This window comes from Struthio camelus, chromosome 15, assembly GCF_040807025.1.
Source record: "Struthio camelus isolate bStrCam1 chromosome 15, bStrCam1.hap1, whole genome shotgun sequence".
Classification (NCBI taxonomy): Eukaryota; Metazoa; Chordata; class Aves; order Struthioniformes; family Struthionidae; genus Struthio; species Struthio camelus.
The window spans coordinates 5,186,532-5,199,584 of NC_090956.1; the positions used below are offsets into that span (position 1 = coordinate 5,186,532).

At 48.1% G+C, this 13,053-nt stretch overlaps 1 long non-coding RNA gene across 2 annotated transcripts in view; it reads right to left on the reverse strand.

The window, feature by feature from the left end:
- LOC138061054 (uncharacterized) overlaps positions 1 to 13,053 on the reverse strand; it is a 29,661-nt gene that overhangs the window by 7,360 nt on the left and 9,248 nt on the right. The window lies entirely within an intron of this gene.

Sequence of the window (13,053 nt, forward strand, 5' to 3'; positions counted from 1 at the left end):
TCGACACGCGCAGCGCGAGGGACCAGAGCAAGCAGGGAAGGAGGTTTCCAAGCGCGGAGGTGGCTGGGGCGGGAGGACACGGGAAGGAGCCCGAGCGGCCGGTGCAGGGGTTTGCCCTCCGAGGGCCGGGCGGGGAGGGCGGCAGGGCAAAGGCGCCAACGCTGCTGCCTCGTGCAAGGCCTCGAAACTTCCTCTCTTCGCCCCGGCTGCTGCCGGCGTCCCCGTCAACTCCGAGGCCCCTTCCAGGCAACGTGACCCGCCGCCAGCGTGGCACGGCGCGCGGAGGACGGGACTCCTCCTCCTCTGCACGTAGCCCGTGGTGGCCCTGTTTTGCTGCCTTGCCTTTGATGCAACGAGCCAGCGGGGAATAAAGCTCAGCGGGAGGTGACTTATGTGGTTTCTGATAGTTTCTTTTATTGGCTGCTTGCCTCAAAGGGCGGGCGGGGGGGGGAACAAATCAAAGAAGGAAAACTAGTTCAAGGTGTGAAGATTTCAGAGGGCAGAAGAGCTTAACAGGCTCTTAGCTCCGTCCCCGTTGGCTCCAACCTCCATCGTCTTGCCGGGCTGAGCGCTCCCGCTCTAGCATCGCGCGTAACGGTGGGGACGTTTTAGCCAGTCCTAGGGACAGAGCCCGCCAGCGTCGCCCCCCTCTCGCGAACGAAGACCGCGCCGGCTGGGGCCGCCGGCTTCGCCCTCCTCCAGAGCGCGGTCTAGCGAGGCGGCAGCAGGCAGATGAATTTTGTTTGTCTTGTCCCAGGTGTGTTTAAGGTCATTTATACGCAGGCACGCGGCTAGCCTGTGACAAGGGCAGGAGCGAAGCCCCGTGACGAGCGGAGAGGTTAACGACTTCCCAAGACGCTACAGCGAGACCCAACCGCGAGCAGGAGGCAGCGCAAGCCGAACGGCGCGAGGGGCTTTACTGTCCGCAGACCGGGCAGCGATCTGCCCCGCGGAGGAGCTGGCCGGGGGCCCGTGCCTGCGGCGGAGGGATGCAGCCCCCGTCCCCGCGGGACGGCTCCCGCCCGGCGGCCCCCTGCCCGCCCGCAGCAAGGGCTCCGCTGGGTTTCTACCACGCTGCCAAGGCACCACTGAGCAACGACCAAAGACCTAGATGAAATTCACAGGCAGAAACCCAGACTAGATCCTTCCCGCCTGATTTTTGGTCCCTTTCCGCTGTTATCTTTTGTGCAAACGACTGAGAGCACACACGAAACCACTCCAACTCTAGCCATGCCAAGCTCCCAGAAAACAAGATTAATGGGAGCGACCAGGAGCCTCATCAGTCCTTGTTTGGGAAATCAGAAATCCCGATCGAAACCTGCCATGACTCATAGCTATGTGCTGGCACAGATTTGACCTTGTTTGCATAACGAAGGGCAGATACTGTTCTGAGCTGCGTTATAAAATCCTGGTGACTGGGTGTTTATCACAGCGGGCCAAGAGGGCACTGTCAGCTTGCTGACCTTGCTGCTCGCAGGTGGCAATGCTTGCTGGTCTCGGAGCCGATGCAGCTGGAGCAGCGTGGGCCCGGTGGCTTTCTGGAGAGTCACAATCGCATGGCCATGCGAGAGCCCCTTGGTGGCAGAAACACCCTGGGCCATCCAGCCGGCCTGGCACTGCTTCGCTGGCAGCTATCTCCATTCAGCACAGCCCTTGGGGAAGCTCTCCGCACCTCCTCGGGGAGCAAGCTGCCCTCCTCTGTCCTAATCCCTGGGTGGTGGCAACAGCAAGCCAAGGGGGCAGGAGCAAACCAAGGTCCTGATGAGATGGATGGGAGAAAGCACCCTTCTCAGAGGTGCACATTCCCTCCCCATCTCAAGCATGGACTGCACTAACGCCTGAAAGCGGTTTCAATAACTGCATTTAGGGGAGACCCACACTTCCCTGGGGGAAGCAAAGCTAGCTACCACTATCTGCGTTTCCTTTCTTCGGGCAAAGGAGGGTCTCTCTCCTCTATTTCTCAAGATCCTACCAAATCCTCTGCATGGACCTACTATTAAACAGGCCTTGTCCAAGGAGAAGGACGAAAGTGCTCCCAGGCTGGAGTTTGGCAGCCAAGCCAAAAATCACATCTCTCTGGTTCGCTCTAAGGACATGATACCGACTACTCAGACAACCCCCCTTTTAATTCTTCATTTGAAGAGACGATGGTGATGGGTTACAGGGTTTTTTTTTTTTTTTTACATTAGTATTTTTTCAGACTTTCCTTAGCTTTTCCTAGGGGGAAATCCACTCACAAATGTGAAGGTGAAGCCTGCTTCCTCACTGCTGTTTTTGCTTCTCCACTTCGCATATAACTTTATTTTTAGGTTGGTGATAATGAGAGCTCCACTACTATTGATTTTTTTTTAAACTCAGAGCTTTGAAACGCTGTAGATATTGCACGGACTTTGGAACAAGATAAGAAAAGGTAATCACATTTGCAGCCTCTCCAGCCCTTTAATTAATCTGGGCAGCAAACTCTAGCTGTAGTTTCAGGTTCGCAGAAATACTGACTGTCTCTTCGAGATATCCTTATTTTCTACAGAAATGCATAGATACTCAAGGTAAATCAGCACCTCCCTGGAATTTTAAGTTCTGACACAATTGATTTATTTTTTTTTAAATAGATTTGAGAATTAATTTCCTTAGTTCTGCTAAGGAGAGCTGCCTCTTCAGGACTGCCTGCTGCACAGCTCTGTGCAATGGGCTTGAAAGCAGAGAAATATTCACTAAACTTTACTAAAACAGTAAAAGCTCTCCCTTTCTCAGGGCAACCTTAAGATGGAGCAAAACCAGTAAAAACAAGCTATAAGAACCTTCCTAAGGGAAGGTGATAGACATCAGAAAGTGATAGGGTTGCAGCCCAGCCTGTCCAGTGACCTGATGCAGGAAAAATCTCTTTACTCCGGAAGAGCTCATCCCTGCGCGTCAGCCCTGGGCTGCCCAGCGCGAGGGTGGCCAAAACACGACTCCATGCTTTCACAATGCGGGACCCCCTTGGGCAAGTTCAGCTCCTGTTTCAGCCACTGGCAAAATTTTGCCTTTGAGTGGGTGGCACAAGGAGAGATGGCCTTCAGAGCTGCATCCTGTATAGCCAGGCACAGGGAGGATGCTTAAACAGCCACCCGTGCCTCCTGCACGAAGGGGATGGACGTGGGGACAGCACTGGTGTTTCTCCCAGCGAAGGGCTGCAGAGAGGCAGCTCAGCCCCATCCATCCTGCATCCATCCCCTCCTCTCCTGGTGCTGGCGCAGGGCACAAGGGCTCACGCCGCGCTGGTGCCACCAGCGACGCTCCACAAAGCCAGCTGGGGCCTCCCTGCACCTTCAGCGCCACCAAAATCGATGGGATTAAATGAGCACAAATGAGATGGTCGCTGGCTCCTGTGCTGCTGGGGGAAGGCAGCGGGGGAGCTGGCCTCGACACGTCTGTCTGCAGCTCTGCATTGAATCGCGGCTGACAGCTCCAATAACGATAATAGATATGGCCAAAGCTGCTTTGCGTTTTCTTTGAAGGAGGCCAGATGCCTTCTCCTCCCTCGCGCACAGGCTAACTGCGCTGCCGGCTCTCGTCTGTGATGAATTCTGACCGCTCAATAAGCAAACCACACTCCTCAAACTGCCAAAGCCCAAAGAGATGAAGAAGTATGATCTACGCGCACCACAGAGTTGACCCAAGCCCTCAGCTCGGTTTCAGCTCCATCATGCCTTCGGGAATCCTGCTGGGTTCAGCAGCCTGACAGTAGCAGACGTGGCTGGGGACACAAGGGCAATCCCAGGCTTAGTCTTCAATTTTGCTTAAAACTTGCCAGGTTCGGCATAACAGAGTAAATTAGACCACTGAGATGCCACAGGTGCCCTCCTTCAAATCTCTTCTCCAGGCAGATACAGCCAGACCCAGTTTCGCAGAGACAAGGGCAGCAATGCTGAGGACGCGGCGCGGGCTCAAGGACATGCCATGGGTGCAGGGACACGCCGCAGGCTTGAGGACGTGGGTGGGAATTGCTCCGCGGTCTGAACGCATGGCACCAGGCTGAGCCAACCTGCTGCTCCATAACTGCAAAGTCAAACCGCACAAGGGCCCAGCATGAGCAGCATTAAGGAAAAAAACCAACCAAACAAAAAACAACCTCCTCCAAACACAGGAAAGTTGAAAGCAGACTGGGCTTATGTCCATGTGAACAGCCACATGCCTAAAAATCACTTCTGCCCTGCAGGCCATCGCGGGTTAACCGAGACGGCAGCAACAGGAGTTCAGCAAGGTTTTGCCCCAAATCGCAGCGCTGGTGCCCAGCTCCACTCCATCAGGGACGCATCGCTGGGCAGGCTGCGTCAGGCAGCAGTGAAGTAGCTCAGGGATGTTTATACAACCAAGGTTGCAGAGGGCAGCCCACATGTTTGGGGAACCGAGGAATCGGGATGAACTGAGCTGCTTGCAAAAAGCGATACTGGGAGGCGTAAAGCGGAGGAGCAGCCGGGCACGCAGGCGCGTCCCCTCGCGGGGTCTCTCGCCTATGCTGTCTTCGCCGGGTTTAGGCTGGTGACTGCGAGCTCTCCTGGGCGTCGTCAGGTTTTATGGCTTGCACGCATTATTAGTGCTTCACAAGTAAATAATGTCATATTTCACTATTTGTCACTGGAAAGGCGCAGTAAAAAGCTAAAGTCTGAAAAGCACCAGCAAATAATTTATGTGGGAGGAATGAATTTCCCATCATGTCAAACTTGGGCCAGAATTTATCACCGTGCCCTTCAGTCTGGGTCTCTGTCCAACATTTTAAAGGTCTTTCTTTGTCACACATATACGCTCAGGGAAGCTGAAGGTTATTGGGAAGAGCGGGAATTGCTGTGGGTACAGGAGGAAGAGAGGAAAGAATATTTTCGGGGCTCCAAAGAGCATTCCTGCTGAAAAGCAGCTCAGACTTAAAGAAATTAGTTGCGTAGGGGCCAACAGCAACTATTGCGTTCTGCGTGGCGAAGGAACAAAGCGGAAGGAAGTTCGGAGACCTGCCGGGCTCGACATTATTCCTAGAATTCTTCTTGAATGCATAAATCGATGCAAAGGTGAACAAGGGCTGCCTGGACGAGCTGGGGGTCTGCGCTCAAAATCCGGGCTAAGAGTTTGTAGTTAAGAGCGCAGTGCCTCTGAGCAGGGTCTCATCCTCCTTTCCCACGCAGGTGAGCAGCACCAGTTACTCAGGCCGACGGCAGATGCCAGGATTCTTCACGCATTTAAGGATTGCAGGATCAGGCCATGAATCTCGAGAAAAAGGTTTTGAAGCCAGCCGCTCTCCCCATCTCTGTTTTTTCCCCTCGAGAGCCTGACGCGCCGCTGGGCACACAGGCGTGAGCGTCAACCTAAGGGAATAACTGTGTTTCAAAGCTGCTATTTCTGTCCTTGCCATTTATACCTGTCTTGTCAGATTTGCACCCGAATTCACCGCGGAGGCGGTTGTCTCAGGCAGCGCGTAACCGCATCCCCAAGGCGGCGGAGGCTGCACGGTGGGAGTGCGCCGAGCCCTGCTCCGAAACGCGCTCTGCTCCGAGCTGGCAGAGCGGCAGGAAGAGCCGGCAAAGCCTCCCGGCGCCGGAGACGCGCTCCCGGCTCCGCAACCGGCCCCGCCGGGGGCTTTGTGCCCAGCCACTGTCACCAGCAGAGCTCGGTGTTTCGTGTCGCTCCGAGTGCGGACGCAGCCCCCATCCTTTCCCACGCCTCCCTTAGAGACTTCCGGGCCCGGCATTTTGAAGCCGTCGAGTCACCAGTTAAATATCCAAGAAAGTAAACTGCAGGGGCAAAGCAGGTAACGAGAGCTGTTTTTACAGCTCAACAGGAGACCGGAGCTTGTGACCTCCCAAAGGACATTCGTTACAAAGGCCCGGGGCCAGATAAGCCAGTCTCATCGACACTTTGACCCGGGTCCACGCTGCTGGGCGCATACACTCAGTTCATTTCTCAGACTCACTTCTAATCTGCAATTGAGAAGACGCAACTTTTTTTTCCCCCCCCCTTCCCTTTCCTGTCTTTTTTGTTTTTATAGTGCAGTTATCTTAACACAAATGCATACTAATCAAAGACTTATCAAAAGCTAATTCAAACAACATAGCAGATAGCTGAGATGACCTAAAATTATATTATACAAGGTAAATATGTGAGCATTTAAGGACCCATTCTCAAAATAATGCTGTTTGCATTTAATGAAAAGAGAAGAAGCCCTGACTTTAAGCTCGGACTTTAGACACTGCAGAAGCACTGTTTAGAAAACAGAAAAGGAAGTCTCAGGATGCACTGTCACGCGATACAAAAATATCCTTAAGGGAATCCTTTTTTAACATTACAGATAGCTGGAGGCAGAGCAAGCAGCTGTCCAGAGGGGCAGGGATGGGGGTCGGGGAGCAGCAATTTGGAAACACTTGTATTTGTCTTGTTGGGTAAATGAGAAGCTTCAAACAAACAAAAAAAACCCACAAACAAAAAAACCCCACCCAACAGTGAGAGCCGGCGTGCCATGAGCCTGACATCAGCTACGGCTGTGCCCAAAATCCATTGTGAGACGCTGCCTCATCTATCTTAGTCTATCAAAGAGCGGTGAAGAAAACAAACACCACTAAGTCAGGCCACAGAGAAACAACTGAAGGATGAGGCCAGGATTCCCATTTCTCCTACTACGAATACATCAGTCTCATGCACCTTACTAACTAGTGTGACTATGACCGTGGTGGAACCGGACCTGCCGGGTTACAGTCAGAGCGAGTCATCCTATGGAAAGCTGGATTGATGGCTGGGAAAATGATGGAAGACATTTCGTTATTCCTGCTTCATGCACGATCTCATGCAGTGCTTTGCATAAGGAAATCCTAATAACTCTGGATGAGCAATTAGCTTGGTCACCCGTTGAAAAATCCATCACTTTAAAGGAGTCAAGTGCACTTGCTTCACCAGGCTTTGACACGCAAATGCAGAAGTTGGCTCACGGCAATGGCTTGCACAGACAACTCTTGTAATTACTTTCATGGCCAAAATTATGAGGTAAAAATGCAACACTTACTCACATGCAATCAAACCCATCAGGATATCCTCTCTTTATTTTCCAGGAAATAACATGATTTTGCGCCTTGTACCTGGTATATCTCTCTTCCAGTTTACACTTGTCCACGATTATTCCTGTTGCTCACTTTTGAGGCAGAACCAGGTCTTTCATTGCACCACAGGTAAGGAGTCACGTGGAGTGCTAGCAGGATACAGGTTCTCTCCTTTATTTATTCTCAACTTATTTTATAAGGCTTAATGGGGAGAACCTCGAAGTTACATTTGTATTGGTTTGGGTAAAAGAATATACTTCTGAGAGTTAATTAGCTATCCAGACATGATATAGCTTTTATAGCTGTCATTTCTTATAATGAAAAGGAATATAATAGTGTATTGTAAAGATTATGAAGGAAGATTGGTATGTTTCAGAGATATTACTGTAACTGAAAAGCATCTGAAAAATGTCCTAGTTTCTGTCTAGTTCCAAAGCTCAGAATATGGAACAAAACATCCAAGGGAATTAATTACTTTTTTGTTGAGTTTTTTAAATCCCAAGGAAATCTACGTACAGGAGGGCATCAGTCATCTCTACATAGAACTGTGTAAAGTACTATTACCCACCCCTCCAAATACATTGATTTTTTTTTTTAATCCAGCAGTAGTGTATCAATATTTTAACCAAGATGCAGCGTTCGTTATGAACGCATATTTTCCTGCGGGTAGCTAGACCATTGCTTATTAGGGAAAATAAACAGTTGTCTCCACACATATTCTGCCTATGCAGAAACTGCACTACTCACATGGCTAAGGCAAAAGAGCTTTGGTAAGACATTTATTTTATTCCTCTTTCCTCCTACCAGCAGCTATCTTATCTAGCCTCATTTTACATTATCTGAGCTTTTTTAACCCCAAAAGCACAACAGGAAGTCTCCTGAGCTCTACAGGCTAGGATCCTGCTCATTCCCAGCCTAACATTTATTCATGGCTGGGTTATACCCATTTGTCTCTGGGCGAACATCATAATTTGATTAAATAACTCATCTACCTGGCATCTACTCATCGCCCAGCAACCACCTTCCAGCCCAGCTATCCATTTGCCAAACTAAACAAATGAAGCTTTCTGGGGGCACGTCTCCGGGGTGGTGAGGAATGCCAGGTACGCTGGACCCCCACTTGGACCCCAGTGAGCTGGCGCGTTCAAACTCGAGGCGGCGCTGAGTAGGGCACAAAAACTAGCTTCCAGCCCAGAAGGTCATATGGGTGCAATACACAACTGTAAATAGTGAACCACAAAACCACTGGGGCTTTTTCCCCCCGCTTCTCCAAGCTTGTGAGCTTATTCCTAAAATCCTTTTTAATGTAGCTGCCTAGCCAGTTAGGTGTAGAGTCCATTCCTCTAAGTTTCTTCCTCATCAGCTGGCATACAACTAGCTAATAACATTAGCACCTTTGACTTAAAGGGCCTAGGCATAGTCTATGTTAAAGGCCCTGAGATGATCTGCTGGTTCATTTCATTAATTTGTCCTCTGGAAAAAGAGAACCTTACTTATAAGCTTACTTTTGTTCATACTTCCATTTACGTTAAACTAACTGTATGCTTTTCATTTAACCCCAGGTAATTTTGCTACTAACTGTTCTAGAATATCCTAAATCACTTAGCAAAAACTGAATCTAAGGCCAGTCCCACTGTTTGCCAGGTTGGTGTTTCTTTGGTGCAGAAACCTGCAATCTCTTGTACAGCTATTATCTGAGCTCTGCTGCAATTACTAGCATTTTTCTGATCCCTCTCTGCAAAGTTTTAAGTACTCCACAATGATATAATTCCCCAGCAAAGTTTATGTCCTAAGAAACACTGCAGATTCCCTGCCATAGCCCATGCAGCCCTGGGAACTGCCATCAAAATCGCAGAAGTAGCTCAGCAGAACCTCTTTTATGGTCATGCTTAAAAGTGGGTTAGATTTAAAAAAAAAAAAAAAATTCAGCCCTAACCAGCCTGTCCCTCCTTATCCCTCTGCAGTCCTTTCCATCATTAACACAAAATGCTACCTACTGTTTTTTTTTTACCCATAGCTCTTTCTCTTCTGAACAGTGCTTTCTCCTCCACACCTGTGTCCCAGTCATAATTGCTATTCCACAGTGCATCCATTACCCCTATATCATTCTGTTTTACAGTTTGTGAAAGGAATACATGTTCTTCTATTTTATTGCCCAGCCCCCAGCCATTATTACAAACAAAATCCCTCATGCTCATCAAACCTTGTTCACCACCTGGATTAGGAGCACTCCTTTCATTACACTGCAAATAACAATTCAGTATTATTTTGCTTTCCCAAAAGCCATTAATCCATTAATCTGAGCTACTTAGTAGCCTTAGAAGTAGAAAAGCAGCTCAAATCTCTTCTGGATTTGCTGCAAAGTTTGGCTTTTTAAACCTTTCACCTCAGCCTGTCTCTCTCCTGGAAGCACAGTGACAGTGCAGGAATTACCATACACTGCAGCAGCCTAAAGGCTTAGGGTGAACATTGCATATACACTTAATATTCCACATTATGTGTAATGTCACCCATGAATGAGACAAGCTCTGTCACTAGAAGTGCATTTCCATAGGTATAATTGCAATCTCCATTCAGGGTTGCAACTTTTCACACTGCAGAGCAGCACGTCTCTTCCAGAGGAAAGCTGTGTTGTCATGTTCACCAAAAGCTGTGACAAGATGCAGCGGATTTCAAAATGTCCATGAAAAGCAGAATAGGCCCAAAAGATCAGCGATGTTTAAGGAAGACGACAGGTCTAAAGGACCCGAATAAAGGGAAGGGACAATATGTGGGAAGGAAGAGAGGAAGGGAAAATCCCTGATGGAGTAAGTTCATTCAGTTCTCTTGCTCCCATAGTGAAGACTTTGAGAATTTTATTTTAATCAGAAATAACATCTAACATCCAATGTCAAGACTCTCCCTAGTTTCTGAAAACTAAAATTCTGCAGATGACCCTGCCTGAGCAGGGGGCTTGGACTAGATGATCTCCAGAGGTCCCTTCCAACCTCAACCGTTCTGTGATTTGGGGAGGTTGCCTTAAGCCTGGTTTTCTAAGGCAGTGAGTCTTGCCTGATGATGCTGCCTGTCTGTCTGTCAGAAGCTCTTGCATCTTCTTTCTCAAATAATTTTTGAACCAGTCAGTCCGAGTCAGATGGGATATGATAGAGATGACTGCAGTACTGAGTTTCTTTGGGTGTCAGGATAATAGGCCATTGGGTAGGGAGACTCTAGTTGTGTCCTCTCTGAGAGAGGGACTGAAAAGCACTAGCCCCTATTAGGCAACAGAGAATCCACAGGATAGCCCTTAGTAACTCAGCTTCTTTGGTCCTGGTGATCATGGGGAAACCAGATCCTGTTTTTCCTTGCTTTGTATTTTCCTCTCATTTTTTTTTTTTCTTCTGTGTCCCCTCTCCTGCCTCGCACCTCTTCCTTGACTCATTTTGTTGCTGGACGAGTAGAAGAGTAAACAACAGGGAAGACAAAATGGATCTTCTGTAGCTTCTGATTTTTGCTGAAAGTCTGGGGCACCACTGACCTTTCCTGAAATAGATTTATGAGTTTTCCAATTCAGTTATGAAGAAAAAATGTATTTAGCTGCTAGACTACAGGACAGTCTTTGCTTTGCAACTCCTCCACCTGGAGAAACTGCAGTGACAACAAAACCCATTGTGTGTTATTGGCATAAATCTCTACCAAGCTGCGAGACACATGCGGCTATGCTTAGAGAAGGATGTGCCTTTTGGAGCCTCAGGGGCTATCCTAAGATAGATTTTGGCTTTGCACCATATTAGCTCATGGATGGTGCAGCCCCAGGCAGGCAGAGGCCTCCAGAGGAAGGGGAGAGGGTGGACAGGGGTTTGGTGGTGTTGTCCTCCTCCCTCGTACTGTTTCTATGAGGTGAGGTTCAGTCGTGGCTGAATATGACACCAAAAGCTGGTGTTTCTCTTCTCTTCCAGGAACGGAGGGCAGGAAGAGAAGTCTTCCTTGCTCTCTGTTTGGAAGATGCCAAGCCACCTCTCAGACACGACCTGCCCCTTCTTTAAATAGCATGAGAAAGCTTAGCCAGGCCATCCTGCCTTGGCCCTCGATGCTGGCAGCTCAGATAGTGCTGCAATCTAGGATTAGGGGATGATGATTTGAATAGAAAGCCAGCTAGGGCATAAACTCAGCTCTGAACTGAACATGTGATGTGAAAGTCAGTCATTCATTCCTGGGTCATTGGCTTTCCTCTGGCATGGATCAGTAGAATCAGTTTGTTTATTTTTTGTTTTAATCTGTCAGTCTTCTGTAGGACTTTGTTTTAGTTTAAAAAAAAAAAACCAAAACAACAACAACGCCATGCACAGTCTACTTGCCAGTGGTCAAAAGACCCCAATTCAAAACCAGCAGTGGGACTTGGCACCTGTCTGCCTTCTTTCAAGCAGTCCCAGAGACTATGCTTACCCTTAAAAATGACTCAAGCAGAGCAAGGATTGAAGTTTATTTTTGCAGAGGATGGAGCAATCCTATAGCAATCCTTTTTTGCAGATAAACTGTATTACCTGTTTCCCAACAGGGTAGGTCATGAACATTTAGAGACTACTAAATTCAGATTTCAAGGAAACATCAAAACATACAAAGAGGAACTTTGGAAAAATAATCCAGAGTCTGTCAAGTGACTAGTGATAGGAAAGCATGTCTTCAGTCACATGCTCTTGCAATATATCTGAATCAAGCAAGGTAGGTGCCAACCCAGGCTTGCATAACTATGACATTAACTTGTCTATTCATGTCATAAATTGGAGCGGACCATGTTTATTACAAATTAATCTGCAACTCGCTTGTGCCTGAAGTTCAGGGCAAAGGGCAGGCAAAGGAGAAATGGGTACAGACGTACCCGAGATACGGTCAGACGCTGGCTCTCCAACTATGCCTTGTATCACCACACGGCTTGATATCCATGTATCAGTCAATACATCAATCATAGCAATATCCGTGGAGATAAAGGCACATGGTGTTCCTAATACTTGTATAACACCCAGTGCATTCGGTAAACTTCCTTTTGAGGACGTCAGCTCGGTCACTAGGAAGGGAATTACTCGTTTTAAAGTTATGAATGAAGCCCTAAAGATGTTGTAGTGTACCTCCATGTAAATCACGTATCCTCCTGCCCTGACGTTATGACCACTAACATCAGACACCATCAAAATGGCCAAGCTTTCTCTGCCACCGCAATCTTCTCTTACCACATGTCCCTGTCTCTTGGGGGCTACTACACTGCTGCACCATCCTTAGGGAGGAACCGTTACAAAGCTCTTGGTTTTCCCCTGATTGTGCCCTTTGCCAGGTGCTGCAGAAAGATTTTTTTTTCCCCATGAATCCTGAGCTGTTATTTTGGAAATGATAGTGCCATGGCCAAGGCCTGCTCTCAGTTGCAGAATAGCATTTTTCTTATAAAACGTCCAGCCACAAGCCAACAAGCAAGGTAGACCTCCAGACTCTTTGTAGCCTATTGCATAACTTGCCCCAGTCACCCCATTTGTTAGAAACTCTTTCTGATCACCACAGATGCAAGCAGACAGCCCTTTCTCTTCACAACACATGCAGAAACAAAGATATTCTAAACTAAATCTTAAGTTCTGCCACAGCTAATTCAGCTGCCAGAAAAGATCTTGTCATACAATACACCAATAACCTTTTCGCTTTTCTTTCCCTTACCCTTTTGTAAACCAACTCTGACACTTGCTTTGGGATTTACCTTTTCACTGTAACTTGGTTTTATTTGTTTTTGGTGTAGGAGCCCAGGAGCATTACTCAATGAAAAGTCAGTTATTGCTGACTATAACAACAGAGAAACTAACTGGAATTCCTGACAATTTATACATCAAATTATTTGAAGGTCCTTAAACATTACTGCCAGACGTTTATCTACAACAGGAAATATATTCTTTAGATTAACATACTTTGCTACCTTTGCCTTTCACGCCTCCTCCTTCCTGACAGAAGGACAGCCCCTAAATCATATGACTGGGCA